This window comes from Quercus lobata, chromosome 1 (genome assembly GCF_001633185.2).
Source record: "Quercus lobata isolate SW786 chromosome 1, ValleyOak3.0 Primary Assembly, whole genome shotgun sequence".
NCBI lineage: Eukaryota > Viridiplantae > Streptophyta > Magnoliopsida > Fagales > Fagaceae > Quercus > Quercus lobata.
This window is the reverse complement of record NC_044904.1, coordinates 42216029-42237307: the sequence shown is the minus strand read 5'-3', so window position 1 is coordinate 42237307 and position 21279 is coordinate 42216029. Positions and strand designations below refer to the sequence as shown.

Sequence of the window (21279 nt, the reverse complement as noted above, 5' to 3'; positions counted from 1 at the left end):
TATTTTTATTTGAAGGCTACACCTTATTTTCTATTTGTGCATGTGCTACACTTTCTTGAGAACAAAATCTTATGATATGCACTAAGGTGTTCATGATTGGCTAGTAAACAGTAGTGAGATGGTTATTTATGCCTTTCTCTTAGGATTTTTTAGTCCTTACAATCAAAATTATGTGACTTCAAAATCAAGATCATGTGATCAAAAACTATAAACAACTCACACACAACATGCACTATATAGCTCAAACTAGCAAAGTGCAGAAAAATAAGCTCATCCAAGCTAACCAAGGTACATAGGCATGTTATGCAAAGATAATAGGCCAACCTCAATTACATATTCATGATGTGTAATACAAAAGAAATAAAAAAATCTTTTTTGTTTTAAAAAAATTTTATGACCAAAACTAAAAGTACACATTATGCTAAATGATTAAAAATGTGAAAGTTCAAATATGTGTATAAACACCCTTGAACGTTTAGACCCCCAAATTACAACTTAACTAATTCAAGTTTTATATCAAACAATTAATGTGCGGAACATGAACAAAAGCTAAAAATAGAATTGGTAAATAATCTAAGCCAATTATAAAATACATCCACAGCAGAAAATAAAAGGCAAAGACAAAGGGAAGAGAGATGCAAACACAAGGACAACACACGATGTGTTATCGAAGAGGAAACCGAAGCCCTCGGCGTAAAACCTCTCCGCTGCCCTCCAAGCGGTCAATAATCCACTAGAAAATGTAGTTGGGATACATGAACAGCAATAGACCCTCCAAGCCTAATCTACCTGATGTACCTAAGCCCTCCAAGCTTCTTGCTCCAACGAGGTTGCGCCGAACCTTTTTCTTTTCTAGCTTACCGGATTCCGCTACTTGACCATAGCATCCGCCATCCTTGGCATCTTCCAATGCTTCCCAAAGCTCCAAAAATACTTAACACTCTAAATGGGTGTGGGTAGTGTTTGGATAGAAATCTCCTCTCAATAGGTATGACAATGAGAGAGGGAATGAGAAAAGACTACAAAGATTTCTCTCTAAGAATGAGTAGCTCTCTCTAAATGGGTGGGTGTTTTGAAGAAACCTCTCTTAGGGTTTTTCTTTCTGAATGGCCACACATATTTTGTGGGAATGAGGGGTATTTATACTGGTGTGAGAATGGAATGCAAAGAGTCAGTTTTTCCAAAACAGGGCTGGCTGGCGACTTGACCTCGCGACTTGACTAAGTCGCGAGTTCAAGCCGCGAGCTAACTTAATGGTCAGTCTGGATTTTTGTCCTGTAGTGCTCCAGGTCGCATGACTGTTCATCTCCCCTGCATGCTCTGCACGTGAGCAACTTTTGGCAGCTTGCAAGCCGCGAGCCACCCGCGAGTCCTAGCCGCGAGTCTCTGCTTCACTGCACTGTCTTGAGCATTTCTTCACACTCTCTCACACACTACCCTTACATGATTCCCACCTAAATACAGGGTTTCTAAGTGCTGTATTACAAGCAAATATGTCACGGAATAAAGCCAACACATGGTTGATTAAATTCAACCTTACAAAATGCAAATGCAATGCATGACAGTGCTAAACTAAGCTATAAAGGCTACACAAACAAGAAATATAAATTTCTTAATTAATCCTTGAGTACATGTACAAACTAGTACATACTCATACAAAATCAGAAATAGCTTAGCACTTATATAACACATACTATTCAAGTTTCTCCACAATGTCAAGCATGTTCTAACAAGAGAGAGATATTATAACTCATGTAATCCTCAAAACAAATAAAACAAGACACAAAATAAAATATTTTTGTCTTTTTGAAAATTTTCAATGTTTTTGGATTTTTGAATAATCAAAACAACCTAAGAAAATAAAACAACCAAAAACTAAAAGTAAACATGTCCACAAATAATTGAAAGAATTAAATCAGAGACAAGTCAGCAACACTCACCTTAGAGAACCTTTTCTCACCCATATAGCATGAGTCTTTGGCTTTGCAGGTGAAAATCCATGTGAAGCAGAGTTTATTTAAGGGATTACACCAATCTTCTGAAAAAGACTGAAATCCTGCAAATTCCTTTCACAAGTCTCAAAAAGATCAATTGAAACAATAGTGTCCTTTTTATTCAAATCATCACAATCAAAAACAGTAAGGCACTTAAAATTATCCATGTTAACAGAGATCAAGGATCAACTCTAGATATAATAACCTAAATCAAGAGCTAACCTGCTCTGATACCACTTGTAGAACTTACTAACACGACCATGTGCAAGTTCCGAATCCACGGACTCCTTCTCTATTAGGCCTTTGCAGCACAAGCACCCACATTTGTGATAAAAAATACAAACTCTCCTGTTTGTAACTCTAAGACCACCCTTGAAGGTTTAGATCATCAGCACCTTTGATGATTAGAGAAGGCAACAACTTCTACAACACCGGATCTTGAGATTCTTCAAGGATTAACACCGGTACAAATTCCTTTCACAAGTCTCAAAAAGATCAACTGAAACAACAATGTCCTTTTTATTCAAATCATCACAATAAAAAACAGTAAGGCACTTAAAATTATCCATGATAATAGGGATCAAGGATCAACTCTAGGTATAATAACCTTGAACTAACCTGCTCTGATACCACTTGTAGAACTTACTGACACAACCACGTGCAAGTTCCGAATCCACGGACTCCTTCTCTATTAGGCCTTTGCAGCACAAGCACCCACACTTGTGATAAAAAAATACAAACTCTCCTATTTGTAACTCTAAGACCACCCTTGAAGGTTTAGATCATCAGCACCTTTGATGACTAGAGAAGGCAACAACTTCTACAACACCGTATCTTGAGATTCTTCAAGGAATAACACCGGTAGAAGATATGAGAGAACTTTTTGGGTATAAAACCCTAGATACAAAAGAGGCACAAGATGCACTCTAATCTCTCTGAAAAGCCTCATAAAAATGTGCTTATGATTTCCTTTATATACTAGGAGAAATAGATCTGAAACCCTAATCCTTTTTGGGCTTGAATTGCTGTTTGGGCTTAATTAAAATTCTGCAGATACAACTCTCGATCGGTCGAGCCTATCTTTCGATCGGTCGAACCAGGTAGTTTCTGAACTCTTCTTTCTGTAGCTTACTTATTCTTGAATCTTGACTTGAATCACCTAGAGCATTGTCTAATAATACCTATAGACTCTAAGATCTATATTTAGAGAAGTTTGTGTTCAAGATTTGCAAATTATTCTAAACTTTTAAAACCTAACAATTTGAACAAATTTTTCTAATTTTAGTTAGGATAAAGTTTGGCTACAAACTTGGTTGTAACCACCTAATATCTTTTTATTGGATGTGAATTTTAACAAATTCATCATTGGATTATATTTTCTTCTTATATCTTCTATGTTTGCAAAATTTCCAGAAAATCAAAGATTAATAGCTATGCCATCAATGAGGGTTTAAATTTCAAATTTTTGTAGTTTAAAATTATGCATAAACAATAAATTTATGAATTGAATAGTAAATAACATTCTATAGCCACGAAATTTCATATGTATTTTAACAACATAAAAAACATGTAATCTAACGGTTAGATTTTCAAGATATGTAGTCATATTAATTTTTTTAGTAAGAGTTGTAGCTTTAGATTACAATTAAATTTATAGTCAAACTTTGTCCTTTTGGTTATTGTTGTTTGGGTTAATTTTTTTGTTTAAGGGACCAAGGCTTAGAGATATATATATATATATATATATATAGTATTTTGTTTCTAAAAAAATAGCTCCGTCCTTGGTGGGGGGTGTGCCGGGGGGGGGGGGGTTCTTGAATTTCTGATGAGCTTTTGATTTTTTAATCTTTATTGATTTCAAACACTGTGTTTATTCGCCTTGAGTTTCTTATAATAGCGTTGATAAAATCAAGCTTGAATTTACCTACATTACTCCGATTAAGTGAGCAACTATGCACTTGGCAAAAGATCTCCTTAAGATGTAATTTGCTTAAGCCAAAGATAAAAGGAGAGCACTTGGCCTTATAGAGGAGAGAGAGAGAGAGAGAGCCACCCTCAGTGGTGGCTCGCAATGACTTGCTAACATAAGTCATGGAGGTCCGACCAAAACTTACATGAACAACATATCCCCCAAAACCCAAGTCATCCTCGATAGGTTTAGTTTACCAGGTGAGGGTTAAGTTTGCCTAGATTTGGTATTGGGGGTATTTTTGGTATTTTGTTATTTAGTTTGGGTGGTTTACTCTTTGAACATTGGAGTATTCTAGGAATTAAAAATTCCTTAAGGGTTTAACAAAGACAGTAATGATATGAAAGTATTTTTTTATTTTCAATAATCAAGGAGGGAAATTGCATGCTTTCATAGTTTATGGGTGAATTGTGAATTACTCTAAAAATAAAGAGGGGTAAATGCCTTTTTTTCCCATCTTACCTCTCTAACAATTAGGTAATACCATATAGCAACATTGTAGCAAAAATGTTAAGGACATATTTTTATGTAATTGGCATATCCTTTGACAAAATGCACTTTATTTGTATTTGGGTAAATCTAAGTAGGTTCAAGATGATCATTACAAGTGGTTACATTGAAGACATGAAAGATTACTCAATAACTGCTTAAGAAAAGTGCAATCTGCAGGTCTCGATACCTCCTCGACAAAAGCTCGATCTGTCGAGATTCATTAAATCTTGACACATGTCTCGATCTATCGAGCTTATGGGATTCAGACTATAGCCAGTAATGGTTTTATTCTAAAAGACTATTTGTTTATGAGTTTTGTATAATCCTTATAGGACTAGGAAAACCCAAGGTTTGTGGGTTTGCATAATCCTTATTGGACTAGGAAAGCCCAAGGTTTGTGTAAACCTATTTGGAATAGGAGAGCCTATTGAGCTCCTATTTAATGGAGGTGGAAAAAGAAAAACCTAACCCTAGAGAGCTCCACAAGATTTTCTTTTTGAAACCCTAGCCTCCTCCTATAGAAGAAAAAGTTCTTGCTGTGTTTCTTGTACGCCTTTGGGTTTTGTAACCAAGCAAAGTTTCTTGCTCCAACATTGAAGATCTTATTGGTGTTTCTATGTGAAGCTACAGCAAAATCAACTACAACAATCAAAGGGTTGCTGTGGAGTTAGTCGCTTATTAGGATCCGTGCATTATTGATTAGTCACGTACTGGGATTCGTGCATTGGAAGGAGAGATTACCGCTACAAGTCCAATTAGGTATTGAGGTAAGGGTTCAACTGTAGGTTGGTATTAGGTAATGAGATTCCTTTTACTTGTAACTGCTTATTTTGATAATAGTGGATTCTTGGGAGTGGTAACCTTAAATTCACCCGGTGGGGTTTTGCCTCGATGGTTTTCTCCATTCATAAACAAATTACTTGTGTCAAATTTATTTTCCACTGTGTTTAACTTAGTTGGTGGTTTGTTTGTGCTACCACGCTTATTACATGTAATTGAATCTAATTAATTAACTTGGCTAATTAATTAATTAATGTACCAAATGGGTCAATACATTCTTGGCCTATCAAAAAGCTCTTCCTTCTTAGAGGCTAATTCTCGGACATCCTGTATAAAAATGAAAGTTGTGATGACTGGAAAATTATAAACTCAGATTTCTTCTCTTCATTACTTATTTCTGAGTTGGAAGTAATAGGGTTGTTAACTTGTTATATTTCACCAAGTTTATAGAGTATTGAATGAGTTAGAAGGCTCAATGATTGTCCAAAGTTAGGGAAAAGAAAGGTCAAAAATACAATTTAATCCTCATAAAATTGATTAATTATCATTTTAATTCACTAAATTTAAGTTCATTTATCTATGTCCATCAATATTGATATGTTATCATTTTGTCAAAATTTCCATTCCATTTTGAAAAATACCGTAACTCTCTTAAACAACATCATTTCGAATCAACTTTTTAATATTACAAATGTGAAATATCATTGTTTTAAGAGAGTAAACGGTATTTTTCAAATGAAAATGGATAGAAGGACTAAAATGGTAGTGTTGTCAGAGTTAACAGACTAAAATTAGAAATGAACACAGTTTAGCACATCTGCTTAGGTGTTCTCAAAATTGGAACCATTGTTGGGTCACCAAAGTTGGCTTTCTGGCAACGTCAAAAGCCATTTTGTCGATACGATTAGTTGACTTTCAAAACCCACAACCCTAACCCAGATTTGAAACCCGTAACCTAAATTTGAAACCCACAATCACAACCACATCTCAAAGGGAGACAGTCTGGCAGTGACCGAAGTAGATATGGACAAAAGAGAGCATATCTAAGAGAGAAAGAGAGACAATATGTGTTGTGGGGGTTAAGAGCATATATATATGAATGAAAATACCTAAGTTGACAGTTGTCAATGGTGTGGTGCAGTTTGGAATTTTGATATGGCAACCATCCACCATATAGGGAGAAGTCGAAAATTCGGGAAGCCCACCATTCACTGCCTCAATCATTGTCAGGATCTCTCTGCAGCGGTTTAATCGATGTGAAACCAACTCGATGGCTCAGCCTTGGATCGGTTGTGAACACTACCCCTAACTAAAATGACAAATTTAAGGTCCATTTGGATAGAACTTATTTTGCTGAAATTGAAAACTGAAAACTGAAAACACTGTAGCAAAATAATTTTTAAATGTGTGAATAGTGCTATGAGACCAATTTTTAATGAAAAAGTTTCTGAAAAGTAAAGTTTGTGGGACCTGTGAACAGTGCACGAGTGCATTGTTCACTGTTGAAAAGTCAAAACATGCGGCTGGGGGAAAAAAAAAAAAAGGAAAGAAACGCAAACGTGGATCCAAACGGATACTTAAAATGTAATGGATTAAAATGACAATTCACTAAATTTGTATAGTGTAAATTGTATTTTTGCCTTGAAAAACCATCCAAGTGAAAGAAGTGTTAGGTTCTAAATAGTTATTCATAAATGTTTAGGAACTAAATTTATTGTATGTTGGCAAATTGAGAACAAAAACATGTTTAGTATAAGATCTTAGCGTCTTTAAAGTCTGTTAGACATTGCTCAAGTTGATACAAGTTAAGATTCAAGAATGTACAAACTGTAGAAAGAAGAATTGAAAATCTGTCAAGCTTAACCGATTGAAGAGAAGCCTAAAACAATCGAACTACGATCTGTGGAATTTTAATTGAAGCCCAATAGCTTGCGAAAACATTGAGGGTTTGAATCCAACACTACTAGGTATAAAAAGAAAACCTTAATACACGTTTTTCAAGTCTTGAGAGTTACTCCTATGAGATCTGTGAGGTTTTGTACCTTTTAACTCTATCAAGAACCTATTAGAGATCAAATCCATATTGCTAGTACCAGTGGAGTAAAGTTGTAGTCAAGCATTCAGCTATCAAGTGTACTGAAGATCAAGGCATGAACATGTGGTTCATTAGAGAACAAATCCAGATCAAGGAAATCTGTGGAGTTCAGAGCTTAGTTAGGTAACTATGTTAGATTTACTATGAATCGGTACTCTTGACTGTAAATCTAAACTTGATATAATGGATTGTTCTCTTAGGATAGTTCCCCCCAGGTTTTTTTATCTTAAAACAAGTTGTATCATTGATTTTCCTAGGTCATCACATCTTGTGTTATTTAGATTTCTGCTGTGCATGTTACATATTGTTTAACCTAGATCTAAATAATTAATCTAAGTAACTACTTGGCTAATAAATTAGGTTAAACATATTGTCTTTTCCAGGGGTCTAAAACTTAACAAGTGGTATCAGAGCAGGTTAGTTCTTGATTAGGTATTCTTACCTAGAGTTGATTATTGACTCCTACTATCATGGATAGAGGACACTCACTAGTGATCACTCCCCACTTTCATGGGAATAACTATGCTTACTAGAAGGTGAGGATAAAGCCTTCTTGAAATCTTTGGATAAGAAAGTTTGGTTGTCTATGGAAATCAGTTGGGAAAAACCTGCCACTCTTGTGGCTTAATGGACTGATGCCCAAAAAGAAGCAACTAGCTTTAATAGCAAGGTAATGAATGTGATTTTCAATGTTGTTTAAGTAGAAGAATTTAAGAAGATATCTAATGTAGGGGTAGCACACACTACATGAAAATATCTTACAAACTATGCATAAAGGAACAAAAGCTGTGAAAATCAATAAGTTGCAACAGTTAACTTATAGGTTTGAAAGTATCAGAATGGCAGATGATGATACCTTTAATAAGTTTTATACTAAACTCAATGACATAGTAAACTCTGCTTTTAACTTGGGTGAAGTTAATGAGTTTTATGCTAAACTCAATGACATAGTAAACTCTGCTTTTAACTTGGGTGAAGTTTATGAGGAACCTAAGAGTGTAAGAAAAATCTTAAGATCCTTAACTGAAGAATTTAGACCTATGGTCACTGCCATTACTGAACAAGGATGTGAATACAATCCCTGTGGACGAATTAGTTGGATCCTTACAAACTTATGAGTCTAGCTTACCTAAGACCAACAAGTCCAAATCTATGGCCTTGAAATTAGTAGATGATGTTGATGAGAATGTGTTTGATGATGAGATCTCTTCTATTGAGGTTGAATATCTTGCCAAACAGTTTAGGAACTTTTTGAAGAATAATAATAAAATGGCAAGAAACAAAAACTTTGCTGACCATAAGAATGTGAAAGAGAATGAACAACATAAAGGTGTTTCATCTAAAAATCCTAATTTTAGTAAAGATAAGGTTGGTCAATCTTCTAGCAACTCTTTAGGCCAACTATGTTTTGGATGTCAAGGTTATGGACATGTTAAAGCTGAATGTCCAACATACTTGAGGTCTAAGGGTAAAGCTATGGTTGTCACTCTTAGTGAGATGATGAGGAATTTGATCACAAGTCAGATAGTGATCAAGAAGGTAAGTTCATGGCCTTAGCTACTACTACCATGGTAGATGAATATGTGGTTGTAGATGATGAACTCTCTGAGAATGCTGACTTGCAAAATGCTTACAACAAGCTGTGTAAGATTGCAGCAAAAGATGCCATGAATGCTGACCTAGCTTTGAAAAAAATAGACATTCTTAAACTTGAAAAGAAAAACCTTTTAGTCAAATTTTTTAATGCTAATGAATTGATTAATGTTGTTAAAATTGAGAACATGACTTTGATTGAAAAGGTTAAGGGTTTAGAAGCGGAATTGAACGTTGCTAGAGAACAACTTGGTAGGAATTCCAATTCTAAGCTTGATAACATATTAAGTGTTCAAAATTCTTCATCTAACAAGACTAGATTAGGTTATGTTGAGAGTGGTTAATCTTCTTTGTTGACTCATATTAAGTTTTTTCCTCCTGTGTCTATGCTTAAACCAGAAGTAAGGGTTCCAAAGGAAGAAATTCTTGCCACTAGGAGAATCGGTGTAGATCTTAGTGACACCAAACCTAAGTAGCCTGCTCATCCTATAGCTAAGAAACAACACAAGTCTCAGTGGTTTTCTCGCCCAAATTGCTTTAAAGTGCATGCTAGCAAGCAAGCAACTAAACAAAAAGTGTTTGTGCCAAAAGCACAAGATCCTATGACACTTATTCATGAGTTGGTAAAAGCTCTTAGCCTCTATGCTAATTTTGGAGTAGATCATCAATCCCATGTGTCTAAAAACTCTAATTTTAAGCATGCATCTTAGAAGATATGGATGCAAAAGACTCATCATAAATGAGCTTGTTTGACATGGTCCTCGTGCTTCATCTCTTGATTCTTTGAACTATTTGTCTTTTTTAGGTTTTAACTTTCTACATTACATTCTAGGTTTGACTAGGCTGTTTTTAAGTTTTTGTTTAAAAAAAAGTGTTTTTGTATTGTACACCATTTGGTGTGTGATTAAGGTTGGCCAATGAAACTTTGCATTCATGATTGTGTATCTTATGTAGCTTTGATAAGCTTTATTTTTGCACTTCACTAGTTTGTGCTACTTTATGCTTTATTGTGTGGTTTGTATTTAGTCTTTAATCAAACGATCTTGCTTTTGATGTCACATATTTTGATCGTAAGGACTAAAAAATCCTGGGAGAAAGGCATAAATAACCATCTCATCACTGTAACTGGCCAATCATAAACATTGGTGTGCAAATTATTGATAGGCCACAAACTGAATGACCCCTTGTGATAGAAATTAATTAATTAATTAGCCAAGTTATTAATTAATCAATTTATCATGCAAACGCGTGGTAGTACAAACAAATCACCAATAAACTAAATATGCAGTGGAAAATAAATAACATGGTGATTTGTTTACGAATGAGGAAAACCTAACAGCAAAAACCCCATCGGGTGATTTTCAGGTCACCACTTCCGAAACTCCACTATTATCACAACAAGCGGTTACAAGTAAAGGAATCCCAAGTACCTTACCAACCTATAGTTGAACCCTTACCCCAATACCTAATTGGACTTGTTCTGTAGTGATAGTTCCCCTTTCTGATGCATGACTCCCAAGTACAAGACTAACCAATTGCGTGGATCCCAATACGCGACTTCAATCACCAACTAAGAAGGTTGTTGGCTGCAAAGTTCTTCAGTTCATCCACAAGATGAAGATCAAGAAGATGCTTGGTTATAAAACCCTATGGTGTACATACACAGCAACTTCTTCAAGAGAAAGAGATGAACTAGGGCAAGAACTTCGTCTCCGATCACAATTTTCTTGAACAGAATTTGCTCAATGCTTGTGCAACTTGTGAACTGTTTGACGGCCCTTAAAACAATCCTTTTATATGTCTAGGGTTAGGAGAAAGGAAAGCCCAAAGACATATTCACGGATCCCAAGAAAATCAGATTAGAATTCTGAAATTCTTAAACCTTGATAGATAGAAGGTGTCGAGCAGGTGTCGAGCACACGGGGCTTGAACAACTTTCTTAAGCTCGATAGATGCAGCTGTCAAGCCAGCTGTTGAGCTTTAATGAATTTGCACTATCATCTTGTTTTCTTGGATAGACTTAAAGGCTTCAACACTTGATCTTGAAACATGGTTTCTTGAAGTATTTAAAAACATCCTAAATCTACCCAATTACAAGTAAAGTGCGTTTTGTCAAAGGATAAGCCAATTACATAAAATAGTGACATATGTTCCTAACAAGTGACACACATATGTTCTAACAATCTCCCCTTTTGGCGATCCGTGACAAAACCACAACAAACAAATGAACATATGAGAGAAGTCATAAATCACTCAACTCATATACACTTGTTGAATACAATAAAATCTATCCTAACACAAACTCTTGAAAAGCTTTGCAAGAAGAGAGTTTATGGTAAGTAGACTTTGACAACCTGTATTTCTGAAACACTTTAAACAAAACTCATCAAGGCATCTTTGTGTGAAACAGAAATAATAGATTGCATACAATTAATAAGAAGTATGTGTATAAAGGGAGAAAAGAAACAACACATGAAGGGGTAGGTGAAATAAAAACATACATCAACATAAATAAGGAGATAAGTACAATGTATGTCTATAAATGGTCACAAGACCTCATGTACAAGAATAATGTATCTATAAAAGAATGAAAAGAAAAGATACATAAAAGCCTCACTACATCCCTTAAAACATATCAACACTCCCCCTAACAAAAAGGTCCTATACTAACTCTTCCCCTAAGAATGACTACTCTCATATCCAAAACTACTCCCCCTTTTTGTCACGAGTGACAAAGGGTAAGAGTGTCAAGTAGACATCTCATCGGTAAAGCTAGCATCTCCATCAGCATCATCCGAAGTATCATCGTCATCACCATCACCATCATCCTCATCCTTAGAATCAAAAGCCACAGAAGGAGGTGGTGAAGGAGAAGCCTCAGAAGCAAAACCACCTATGGATGCCTGTCGTCGTGCAATACGACCTACATGAATGTTCACCTGATACAACTCTGTAGAGAGTGTATCTAGGCGACCATCCATGTGCTACAGTTGCGCCATGATGTCTCCTAAAGTCACATCGCTCGAAGAAGAGGAAGGAGCGGATGTGGATGGAGCAGAGCGGGATGGAGTTGAACGGGAGGGAGGAGCTGCTGAATCCGACTACCTCGACCAAAACTGGGCCTCACTATGTTTAACAGTAGCGTAATCTATGGCACACATGAAGGTGAAATGGTTGGAAGAGGGAAAAGGAATAGAAAAGTGGCGTAAGATCCTCGTGATAGCGGAAGGAAAGATGAGCTTATCACGGGACGCCGAATCTAAATGAACATCTATAATAGAAAGAATGAAATGAGAAGGGAAGTCTACAGTAAGATGCTCAAGAAGAGATAGCAAAAATCGAGCACGAGGCTCTGTAATGGAGTTGTAGTGAGAGAGTGGATGCAAAAAAAAGGTCATCACCATGTTCATGAATCTAGGACCTTTAGCAAAAGGTCTACATGGTGTAAACTGATGCTCACCCCAAACAGAAGGGCGCTTATAGAAAGCAGACATGAGCTCATCCTTAGACACAGTCCTCAGACGCTCACAACTAGGATAGTCAGGAAACTCTATCCTAGGGACTCGAAGCACATTCGCAACAAGTTGCGGTGTGATAGGAATGCACGTACCTCGAATGCGAGTGAAGAAAAGAGGTACTGAACGATCAATCTTGTGTATGCTGGAGTAAAACTTCTAGATAAGTACGAGAGGATAGGTGACCAAGACATCACATAGTGACACCTATCCCCGACTGTGAATGACAGTGGGAAGGTTGGTGTTGGCAAAGTTCGACAGAATGACTTGGTGTTCCAAATGAATGCCTCATCTAGAAAAGTTCTCCAAGAATGCCTTGAAGGCATCATCATCACGGAACCGAATATGAGATAGAGTAGGATCAAAGGAAGACGATGTCCCAGAACGAAGAGGGTTCCGAGACGGAGTAGATTTACGCTTAGGTGCCATAGACATAACTAACGTAAACAGAAAGAGAGGGAGAGAAAGAAAGACAATCAGAAAAGTCTCAAGCAATTCAATTATAACAAGTATATTGAAAAGAGAATATGTATGCATGGGAAATGCATGAATATGTGACATGCAAAAGAAATTTCATTATGGGCTCAGCCCAATCCAAACCTATTAGCACACAAACAGATAGCACACATCTAAATGCATGACAATACTATTATAATGCTAATGTGATGCGATGTATGAGGTTTTAAACTCATTTAAGTGAAAACTCATCCCGAAATTTCAATAATAACTCATTAATTTTGAAAAACCCCAAAATTTTTCAAAAACCTGAAAACCTAGGTTTCAAAACATGAAATGCATGAATATGAAAGGATTAGAAGCTTACCAAGAGAAGAAAAACTTGAAAAAGCTTGAAGAAACCTTGAGGAACACAGATTGGAGTGAGATGAGATAGTTTGGGAGAGAAAACAGAGATGTATCGAGAGAGAGATCGAATGAAATGAGGCTCGGATCACACGAGAAAGAATAAATAGTGCCTCAGTAAATCTCGACAGATGAAGGTGTTCAGAGGTGTCAAGACATCTGTTGAGGAAGGTATCGAGAAAATGGTCTTCGATAGATACAGGTATCGAGGAGGTGTCGGGGAACAAAACATCAGATACAAGAACAGAAGCTCGATCAATCCACCAGGTGTTGAGAAGCTATCGAGGAGGCAAGAACATTCTTGATTGATTCACTAGGTGTTGAAAAGCTGTCGGGATTGTGATAAGAAAAAGATGAAGAAGCTCGACAGATAGCAAGGTATCGAGGAGGTGTCGAGGAAGCTTTTAAAAGCAATTTTTCGAGATGTGAAAAACATAGACATGAATGCAATCCAACATGCAACTCAAACAATAATCCAATCAACATATAAAGCTCTCAAAATCATCTCTCAATAATAATTTTAAGCATATGGATCTTCAACAACACACACACACACGCTAAACAAGTTTAACCAATTTTATATTTCAAAAACAAGTCAAGACAGTTTAGTGAGCATACATTAACACATATAAAACCTTGTGATGACCAAATCACATTGTACTTGCACATGTATTAAGAGTAGCAAAGAATATTGCGTGTTGTGTGTGAAAAATATTGCAAGATTGCATAAGTGTATACATGTTATGACGATTTAAGATATGAGAAAATCACTTTAACTCACACACAATCATAACTGCTTGATGGGGACTATCACCTTTGAGGTACATCCTATAACTCCTACATCTCCTAGAATACACACTTGCAATCATTTTTTAAGCATTTTTTATCTTTTTGCTTTTGATTTTTCTTTGCATATTTTTTTTTCTTTTAAGCATATCATGCATGAGCTTATTAGAGAGAGAAAAGAAATACCCAATGATATTTGACATTCCAATTTTTCTATGCCTAAGCACACAAATGTCATTGACACTATACTTTTGCTATGCTGAAGTATACAGGTGTCATATTGTGATTGGCGGTGGCAACAGTGGTGAGATGGTTATTAATGCGTTTCTCTTAGGATTTTTTAGTCCTTCCCGTCAAAAAGAGTGATACGAGTGTTAAGTATAAGAGATAATTTAATCTTACTCATCACTAACAAGAGCCACAAAGCTCACTTGCTTAGTTGTGCAAAGAGATGCTCATCTAAGTTACAAAAGATACAAAGTTTAGAAAACTTTGTTTCAATGGCCATCCAAGGTACACAAGTACCAATGTACACAAGACACACACTGTTTTTTATATTTTTTTATTTTTCAATTTTTTTTTTATTTTTATATGAAAAAATAAAACAAAGCAAAATTGGAAAAAAAAAAAAAAAAACATGTTAAACAACCAAAGCATAAAAACTAGACTGACTTAAAACTTGAAAGCAAAACACATCAGTAATGCACACACAAAAAAAGAAGAGAGAGAGAGAAAAAGAGAAAAGTGATAGAATCACTTGGAACCCTTTTCCTTTCATACCCTAGAAGAACCTTTCCTTTGATTATACCCTTGAATCGGCAGTGAGGGGGAAGAATTAAAACCATTCAAGTTCGAAAGGAACATGAGGGCTTTGAGAAGATCTCCAAGGGGAGCAAGAGAGGATTGAAGCTGATTTTGGTTCCCAGATGCTATCATGCCGTTGCTTTGTTGAGTGGCAAGACACTTGTAGCAATTTGGTCGAGTATGACCAGCAGCTCCACAATAATGAAAGAGATGCTGCTTCTTTTGTTTAGGCTTTTGAGAGTTAGCCTTCTTAGCCGTAAGGTTTTTAACATCTTTCTTCTCAAGTTTAGGGGGTGCTCCTAAAATAGATTTACCCTTGTTTATGTTCTTACTATCTAATTCAGTTTTAATCTCATTGTTCTCAATTTTAACATTATTAGTAGGAGGAACAAAAACAGTAGTACTAGAAGAAGCAATATTAGAGGAAGAGAGACCATACCCTAAACCTATTCGGTCAGAAGCAGATTTCTGAAGGTTGAGCATCTCATCAAGCTTTGCACTTGAAGTCCTCTCTAATTAAGCTCTAACCTGAAACAAATACTCTAACTTAAGAGAGAATTGGTTTTTCTGCAATTGATAGATCATGACCCAATTTGCATATAAGCATGCGACAGTGGAGATAGGATTTCACTTGAGGCAGTTCGGTTTTATTAATACAGCACTTCATTGCAACATATTTGGATTTAGAAAAATGCAAGGGTGTTTAGTGGCAAAGTATTATAAGAGGAGGCTATGTTGTATTTGTTCAATTGTAACATGTTTAGTTTGTCATGGGCGTAATTTTTGGGTGGATTCATGTTATAGTCATTTTAATACTATTTTATCAAAAAGTTGTTCTCTTTCCAGGTTTTTGTTTTCTTTTTATATTAAGTCACATTTTCTCTATATAATTTTAGGTATAAAGAAAAAGGCAAGTTAAATTCTACTACAAGTCTCTAATATGCCAATAGACCTTCGCATCGCTATGCTTTTTGTTGTTGCTCTTTGGAATCATCATTTAACTTTTCCTTGACGTAAAAAATTACATTACATCATACAAAAATACAATTCATTTGTAAATCAGTTTGTGAAATACAAATTTTAGGTTACTTATAAAAAAAAAACAAAAAAACAAAACAAAACAAAACAAGACAAATTTTAGGTTATTTATGATGGATAAGATTTAACATTGTAGCGGTCATTGATCTGGGCATAGAACAGAGCCTTGAAGTTAAGTTTTAATTATGTCTTCAATTAGGTTTTCTATCAATTTATGGATTTCAATTCCTAACCCTTTTTCCTCTTTTTTTTTTTTTTTTTTTTTTTGGTTGAAGTCAGGGAAACACTATAGAAAATCCAATTCTATAGGTTTTGTAAGAAAATATTGTGGATATGGATGCGTTTTGTAGTGGATATAGCATCGATTTAATGGTTTTTTTTTTTTTTTATTATTTGTTTGTGTGTTTTTGAAAGGCCTAAGAGTCAGCCTAGTGATTAATATATTTGGCTGAAAAATTAATTTATATTGATGTAGATTGTTGTTTCAGAATTTTCACTAATATATATGGGTTGTTTGTTGCAGATAGTTTTGTTTATGGGGTTCAATAAAAATTTTAGGCACAGTTGCTTTGATGCTAAATAGTTATTGGGTTCTGTTTTAGAAAATCTTTAGATTTTTTGTTGTTATTGTGATTGACTTTTTTTTTTCCCCTTTTTCCGGTTGATGTTGATTACTATCTTGATTTAATTGATGAATTCTTGAAACACACATAATTTTTTACTCAGTGAGGTTTTATACTGATAGCATATATTATTGATAAAACACTGGGCTTGTTAAATGAATACCTGAAAAATAAAACTTGCATCTATGTATTGTTCAAAAAATATAAATAAAAGAGAACACATAATGATTAAAATAAAATAAAATAAAATAGTTAATTATCTATCAAGGTGTACTAAATCTTGTAGAAATTTTGTGACTCCAAAGCCAAAAGCTATCATAAAGTGACTTATATAAACAAAATTATGTTATCATATCGTATTTGACATATAATCCAAATCCATAAGAAGGAAAAAAAATATAAAATCAACCACGATAATAAAAAATAAATAAATAAATAAATAAAAAAGGAAGAAGAAGATAACTTGTTGATTATGACTATGAGAGAAAAATAAAACTTAGAAAAATTGTAAACTAAAGTTTGACATGAAAATATCTGAAATTATGTTTTACTCACCAAAGCTACAATTAAAAAAAAAAAAAAAACTACATTAACCCAAAAATTAATGAATTAAGTAGCCAAAAAAAAGGAGTTACAAAGTTTAAATATATTATAGTCAAGAAAACAAAAATATTAATAGGGTTCATATTAGTAACACGATGGAGTTTGTTACATAATTATTCTTTTTTAAAGAAAGGAACAGCCCTAGACGGATCACTACTTACAAGTTTAGGATAAATGATCATACTATTTTTAAAATTTTGTGAAGTAAAATTAAATTTGAAAAGGGTGTTAATTATATTATAAGGGGCAATTACAGTAAACTCATATATGGATACCTACACAGATACATCATAAGGACCAATTAGTCATATCCACAATAACTGCATGATATAATTACAGAAGCAAATGCAATGATTAAAAGACAATACCATGCCACAGAAATCCAGCTGGAAGATAGAAGGTCACAACTTCTAAGAGTCTTCAACTCAGGGAAGCGGCAGGCAAGATCTGCTATCTGTTGCAATGGGAAATTATCAAAAGGCTTTAAAAATGGGGAGCACACAGACATGGATGAGTTGATTTCTTACTTCATAATTCATATTTTAGTTTAGAGAAGACAAGGGGGAAGAAAGGGGTGGGCAACTAACCTTGTCAGCCAAGGGTTCACGGCTATAAGGCAAGTCCCGCTCGAGATACTCAAAAAGCAAGCGACCTTGAGAATTCACAGATTCACCCTCATCACTATAAAAGTCTTCATTAAGTGCAACATGCTGGTCTCTCAAAGATAGTCTATCAATCCTATGAGGAATCTCACTTGATAGATGATGATGATTCCGTTGCTCCCTAGTGTATTTCAATCCTCTTTCAAGTTCACAATCACTGCTACAAGCCTACCATCACTACTTGAATCCCTGAACTCGTTATCACTATCCTCACCTCGTCGCCTACCACATGGCACAATGGATCCATCAATTTTGCACTAAAAAAATAGTAGATATTATTCCATTTATTATTTAAGTGAGACTCAATCACCACTAATGCATTAGAACATCTACCTTTTTTTTTTTTAAGACAAACAATATGAACCAAAAAAGAGCTGCATCTTGCAATCAGTGGACAACTTCAAAATATGAATTTATTTTCTGCTGCATTTAATATTTTTGTTGATTTGTTGGTGCCTTTACGATTTGCATGCAATTAAACCTAATTAATCAACTTGGGTAATTGAATTAATTAACCGGAGTCAAGTTTTCTTAACCCAACACTATTGAACTTAGGCTTTTTGGGTTAAGTGTGTCTCTATATGTTATATTAACCACTCAAGGAGTCTCCCCAAGGTGTTTATCTCCCTAACATAGTTTCTTTTGAGTGACTTTCACAATTACACCATGTAACAATTTATATCACAAACCTTTTAGTTACTAAATTTGACCCTCATAAGATTTTGAATAAAATGAAATCATGGAGATTTTTATATCAATGCACATTAACAATTTCTTTTCAATCCAAATTTTTGGAGCTCAAGATATAACAATTGAAAATTTTGTAAAACTAAATTGTGCAAATTGAAAATTGTCCACAAAATACAATACCCGTTAATTTGAATAGAACATTAACGATTTTATATTAATTCAAATTTTAAGAGGTAAAAACATAACAGTTGGAAGTTTATGAACTAATTAAAATGTGATAAATCACATGAGCTAAATTGGAATTTTTCCATTAAACAAATAAAAAATTAAAAGAAAACTAGAGGAGTCAAACTCAACTTATTAACTTAAATTTAAAACGCTACACTTTTTTTTTTTTGAATGGAAAAATTTTATTAAAGCATTACACCAATGCTGAATGTTCAGCCTCATTACAAATTATATTATCAAAGATTCAAAAGGTTGAGGACTAGAAAAAACATCAAAAGAACCTATTACGCACACTTGTTCCTACAATAACATGCTCTCCCACTTCTTAAATTTCATACATATGGTATCCACATATATATATATATATATATATATATATATATTCTAGTTTACTTTTTTTTTTTCCTCAAATTATTTTGCTACAAAGAAAGAAAGCCTGATCACACGTCCACTGATGGTAAACTAAGATTAGCCGGTGGGGTCTCAATGTTAGGCTCAATCTTCCTCATCATATATGCATGCTTAATAGATTGATCATCTTCATCATGGTAAGCATAAGCAAAACCACCATGCCTTGTCATATCCATGCCTGCCACCTCATCATCCCTTGACACCCTTAACAACTTCATTTTATTAAGCAAATAAAATAGCAGTCCCATTGTGGCCGTGACCCACCTTGACTCCACCAATATTTGTACAATTTGTGCTGCCAATAGCTTCCCTCCACCTCCCATAAACAACCCGTATGGTCTACCGAGTTGACCCGGATACACCTCATTCACATACGACGTCGTTGCAAACAATCCCGTGAATAAAACCCCCCACGCACCACACCCACCATGTAATTGTGCTGCCTCTAGTGGGTCATCATATTTTAACTTCTCTGCAAGCTTGTTGCACCCAATCAAAACCCAAGATGCCACAAAGCCACATATGATTGCTGCCCAAGGTTCCACCACTGAACACCCTGAGGTGATTGCAGCAAATCCCGCTAGTAGACCATTACAAACGTCTAGCACATTCCAATGACCCACCAATAAGCGTTTGCTAAACAAGGTTGTAAGGGCAGATGTGCAACCAGCCAATGTTGTGGTGACAGCTGTCCTCCCAATGGCACTCCATTGGCCGTAATAAGACCCACCATCACCATATCTTTTTGCTATCGTGAGAAATGAACCGGGGTTGAACCCATACCAACCAAACCATAACAAGAATGAACCGAGCACGACTAGAGACGCGCTATGGCCACGTAAAACCACAGACCGGTCCGCTTGGTCAAATCGGCCAACTCGTGGGCCTTCAATAAACGCACCCCATAAGCCCGCTATGCCACCAACCATGTGAACCACTCCTGAACCGGCAAAGTCGAGTTGGGCTGGCCCAGCCGTCACTAGACCAAAACCAATGTGAAACTATAGGGTAAACAAAACCGGTTAAAAAGGAAGAGTAAATTAGATAAGCCACAAATTGGGTTCTCTCAGCAATGGACCCACTAGTAATTCCAGCAGCTGCTATTGCAAAGGCCCATTGGTAAAGAAAAAAGCTATAGTCTCCAGTGGGCTTAGGATAGTCTGTTAGACCAAAGAAGTGGCGGCCAATAAATCCATTAGAGGGAGAACCGAAAGCAAAGCCAAAGCCGAAGAGATAGTAAGAAAGGCCACCAGCTGCAGCGTCAAGAACATTGGTGAGCATGATGTTCATGGTGTTTTTGGCACGGACAGATCAGCACATAGCATGGCAAAGCCAAGTTGCATGGCGAACACAAGGTAAGCAGAGAAGAGGAGGTATGTGTTGTCTATGGCATAGGTTGTGTCACTAAGCTTGTTGGCTATGGTGTCAAAGCGAGTACAGAGGTAATTGGCCACGGCAGTGGCGTTGGCAGTGTTAGAGCTGAAAAGGGGTGCGAGGTCTGAGGCTGAGCAGCTTAAGGAAGCCATGGAAAGTTTGTTTCTTCTTAGCTGAGAGAGAGACTAATGCAACAAAGAAGTGAAGGAATACTGGAATAGATACTTTGGAATTCTATTTATAGACCAAAGGGATAGAGAGGTCTTATAATATAAGGTGAAAAGGAGGTTTTCTTATATTCTCATTTTCATTTTCTATTATAAAGGAAAGGAATCTATAGTCTAAGTTGTAATTTCCAAATCAAGATTTTTTTATAATCAAACCTAGATAAATTATGTCATCGGAATAAGGAAAAAAAATTTCCTTCACGACTGCGTGCACGATTTTTAAAAAAAAAAAAATTAAATATATATATATATATATATAAAATATAGTAATTAAGTCTTGGACTGTTTCTCAAATAAAAAAAGTCTTGGACTAAGATGGAAAGGAACCAATTAATCCTCTAGTCAAAAAGCTTGCGATATTGACATATTGTCATCTTGCATCTTACCAAGAAAACTAGTCGCCAACCCGTGCGATGCACGGGATTCTTTAAAAAGAAAAAAACAATATTGCAATTATCATTTGCTACACTAAATCAAAATGTCTCAAGACTCACTAATCAAATAATACAACTAAATGGAGAAGACCCAAGCATA

General features: G+C 35.4%; 1 pseudogene; it reads right to left on the bottom strand.

Annotated features, from left to right (window-relative positions):
- Nucleotides 1-19173: 19173 nt before the first annotated feature.
- LOC115990457 lies at nt 19174-20670 on the bottom strand (annotated as a pseudogene).
- Between the last annotated feature and the right edge of the window lie 609 nt (nt 20671-21279).